Below are 4,412 nucleotides of genomic sequence, written 5' to 3'. Positions count from 1 at the left end.
AATTTTCTGCCTTGAGAGTACTTACCCCCTGTCTCTCAAGTCCAACTGGACCCCTTTGTAGTGCTCCGTTTTCCTTGTTTAGGAAATATTGCCTGGTTACTCCAAAATGTCTTTTTTTCCCTCCTGTTTTTCTCACGCGGTATAGCGGAAGGTGGGTTTGAGTAAAGGCAGAGATTTTTAAGGTGGATTCTGTTAAATTTGAGTCCTTGCTTCTAGACTTGATGCAGACACTACAAGTAAAATGGTTTGTCTCCAAAGGGCAGCGCCTTCCTATTGGTCATCCAACCTAACGTCATCAGTCCTCTAGCTGAGACTTTACAGCGAGTTAACCTATCTTAACAGATCCCACTGAAGCCATAACTATTTACAGGATAATTATTGCGGGATATCCCTCAGATATTCACAAAAAAACACGAAAATATGGTTTTAGTGCCAGAAGTGTTTAAACCCGAACCATCGGAAAACAACTCATAGACTAGCACCGTCTAATTTTGGTAAGGTGATTAGGCTGCGATTACGGCTCAGACAGGTGATGATTAGGTTATGCTAGAACAGGGTTAAAGTTGTCACTGTCATTTTTTCGCATTGTGTAGTCGTTCAAAGTCCTACGCATTACTGTATGTTATTAAGAAAGTAATCTGAACAGCTTCATAACGAATTCGAATGAGCTTATTAATATCGTAATGACCCAAGCCATCGTACGCTACGCCGTAATTAAGTAAGTTATAGTCCATCGTTCTGCCATTGGCTGTCCCGGGTAACTGACAGAGTTCCCTGTTGCAATCAGGAGCTCGTTACAGTTGAAAATATATGTAAATTACACGTGCAGTTAGTGGTTTGGCAAATCTCGATCACATTATGAACCGCGCTGTAAATATACAACACAACACTCTCTTAATTTTCATTTCAGATCATTTTATTTTTGTGGTCAACGCGTTATTTCACATTATGCCATCCATCTGCTTTAAATGGTGATGACAAAATAATTATAGTCGCAATCGGTTACATCCAAATCCCGTATGATTGCCCGTTACACTGTATTCAAATTATTTCAATAAAATTAACAACAATTCGTCTGTAATGATTATGGACTAAGTTTATTTTTTGAGGTAGAATAAATGTGGATATAGCATAAATTATCCGCTAATTATACGCCAGTGTCGCCTCAATTATCCTCTTATCAAAAATGGTAGTCTAAATGCAGCGTTTGGTTTCAATTTTCTCCCTTTCTGTAACAAGAACTGGGTACCTTGCCATTATTGCCAGGGTTGTTATTTACTTTGCAGGATTTAAAAGTGCACAACCGTCCTGGATAACCATTCTCCACGAACGGGCAGAGGGGTAGTTGGTTGTAGAAACTCTTGTGTTGTTGGATATTTGCTGAATCCAATTTGCACAAAAGCATAGCTGGAATAACCTCTATACATTTCTGCAGGTAAGGTAAAATGTGGTTACGATTTGTAAATTAAATGTGGACTTAAATGTGTGATTTGAAAAAGTTTTGGTTGATTGTAATTGTTTTGCTGGGTGTTTATTACCCCAACCAGCTGGTATTTGATTGATTTCAGAATCTATGCGATGGCTCACCCGCCTCTGTTAGGCATGAATGAACCGGTTTCATGATTCTGTCAAGCACGCGAAACCAGATCCATACAGGCCTATTCTCAAACCTCTGAATGGAACAAACTCTACTTTCAATTCTGCCTTCTTGCATGTATTTTAAACGTTTAATAGGTCGAGACACTGCGGCTTGTTATCTTTACTTTTATATTTACCTTTGTATCCTGTGAAATATATTCTGTAGCAACGACAGATTGTCAGATTCTCTGCAGATGCAAGGAGATCACCTTATCAGGTGGGATGTGAAGGAAGCTTGAAGCTTTGAACGCGTTGCACGTTGTCACCAATGTCAAATGGAAAATACACACTTAAACTAATGCTGTTTCAGATAGCCCAAAATTTATAGCCTTGTAGTTTTTTCGAAGTAGTGTCATAGAAACCCATATTGGTCCACAAATATGGAATTGCTTTAGAAGACATAACTTTCCTTTAAATAAAATCACACGAGATATGCGAAAAAAGTACGGATATATTAAACGAATCAATACACGCTAGGGTTTCAAAATCTTGTGTAGACACAGTGGACCTTAATAAATATATCCCGAAAATTTGGTAGATTTGGTTTAAAGCAGTTTCACTCTGTTGCTAATTCCTTCAGGTCACAACTGGCTTGTGCTTTGTGACATAGGCCACTGACATGACGTGAAATATTCGAAATGGAAAACAATATTACATCCAACAATGTATTCACAATCGCACTTCCTGTCAGTTCTGCTCCATAAATAAGTCAGTTCTGCTACACAAAATAAGTAATACACAGCAGCAACACAACATATTTTTATTATTAGTATTATTATTGTTGTTGTTGTTATTATTGTAGTAGCAGTAGTTGTTATAATTCTGTTTAAGCCATGCGAGGACAAACATTTCGTGCATGTGTGCGCACTCGCATTTGTGCGTCTGCATTTCATAGGCCTACATTATCTAAGCATAGGCTATGGTAATCAGGTTTGAATCTTAAGCTTGTTCGAAACATTAATTTTCCTTCAAAGGGCTTAGATGTTTGCCCTACAGTCAACTAATTTGTTAGCATAGACAGATTGATTGGTTTTTGCACACTGTTTCAAGAGCGTTTCGAGCCGTCGCGACTTGCGTGTCCACCGGTTAGCAAATATGTGCCCCTTTGGACTTCAAACCCACCAACGGTATGCAGACATGCGTCCGTGGATCTGCAGTGCTATAGCAAGAAGGAAGTTGCGAGGGAAAAGCGTAGACAGATGGAGAACACGTGCAGCTGTCGGAATTCTGTGAAGGGTCACCATGACACAAATCAGGGGAACAACATTCAGAATCTTTCGTAACAGCCGCCAGACTCCTCCAGACTGCTTTTATATCACTGCTTGTGATAATACATATGCTATATTAATAAAAGTGGAGAAACAGCTTTGGAATGTTTGAAATAAGGTCTTTAGTTGTCTCTGCTAGCGCTAAAAAAGTCCAATCACTTCTGTGATCAGGCAAGGCGCGCGTCTATCATCAGGACAGAAGAAATACATCCAACCAAGTCTCTTAATAATAGGTTGCTGATGGTTACAAGTGGTAAGTTTCTGTATATGTTTCTCAAACCAATGAACAGAATTAAGAATATTTTATTAGTGAATTTCCAGCCTTCAACTTACAGTAGACCTAAATAAAAAATTAATAGCATAATTGCAACTGTTACCACAATCCTAATTAGAATATAGACACAAAATCTTAGTTTACAACTAGGATTCTTTACAACTAGCTTTCTGTGGTTTGACACGAACAAATTCATTGGCTGCACGTAATCACTGGCGTGCGTTGAGTGAAGAAGACGGGAGGATGCGTCGAGGCAAATGAAGTCCTGTAATGGCAATCACATAAACGAGACAAACAGGTCAAACGGTCTTTTACATTTTCAAGCTACACTTTAGACATTAAGCATACAGTTATTTAAAAAATACCACAGTGGGGATGTTTTTAACAACATATCACCATTTAGGCCTATAACGTACACGTGACTGAAAGGCCAGTTGATGGCGATACGTAAGATATTTCGTAAAGTCACGTAATGGGTATCTAATACATACATTTTCAAAATCGTAGGCGAATGCCTGCCATTGCGTGTATTATCATACATTGTTAATCTATATTATTTTATATGTTGGAGATTTCAACAGCACACATGGCTTGCTTTGACGTTTCCAATGGACCAAGCAAATGTGTTTTTCTTCTCATCTAAATGATCTTCGATGAAATCGATGGCGCATTACGTTCATTATGTTGAGTGCAAAACTGCACTCCTCTGAAGGCCCACATCAGCCTTAATTTTTCGTTCATTTGAATCAAGGCGAATCTGCTGAAATATCTTTTATCTTTTGAGAATGTTGAACAAATGAGAACACTGAGATTTTTTCGGGGTTCTTTTTCGACTTAATAGAAGACATTATTAGCTCTGACAGCACACAGCTCAGGTCTGGAGGAGAGGATTTTGGAGAGAGATGACAGACAGGAAGGCTAGCAATCATAGGCTTTTTTATCCGAATGTACTGTTCGATGCCGTTTATCCTTGATGATAGAAAATTGCTCTGTTGCCAGGACGCTGCTGCAGGAATAGAGGGCAAGAGCAACATTTCCATTTTCCAGTTTGAAAGCCATTGAAATGAATTAGTAAAATGAAAAAAAAAACCTCGCGATAAACAAAAGGGGGCAAACAAAGATACCCTTTTTCTTGCGCCGAGCCCTCGTTCATTTTGTCATTTTTTCGTTTGCCTCTATTCCGAGGTTTTGAATAAAATACTTGCAAATAGAATACCCCCATGATGTTTTAT

The 4,412-nt window shown here is 38.6% G+C and overlaps 1 protein-coding gene across 1 annotated transcript in view; it reads right to left on the bottom strand.

The window, feature by feature from the left end:
- dlx6a (distal-less homeobox 6a) overlaps nt 1-231 on the bottom strand; it is a 2,346-nt gene extending 2,115 nt beyond the window's left edge. The window contains exon 1 of the mRNA XM_077007789.1: nt 1-231. This exon is cut by the window's left edge and continues 303 nt beyond it. The gene's annotated coding sequence lies outside the window, so the exon portion shown is untranslated.
- Between the last annotated feature and the right edge of the window lie 4,181 nt (nt 232-4,412).

This window comes from Brachyhypopomus gauderio, chromosome 6 (genome assembly GCF_052324685.1).
Source record: "Brachyhypopomus gauderio isolate BG-103 chromosome 6, BGAUD_0.2, whole genome shotgun sequence".
Classification (NCBI taxonomy): domain Eukaryota; kingdom Metazoa; phylum Chordata; class Actinopteri; order Gymnotiformes; family Hypopomidae; genus Brachyhypopomus; species Brachyhypopomus gauderio.
The sequence above is the reverse complement of the archived record's forward strand: the minus strand, read 5'-3'. Positions and strand labels throughout refer to the sequence as shown.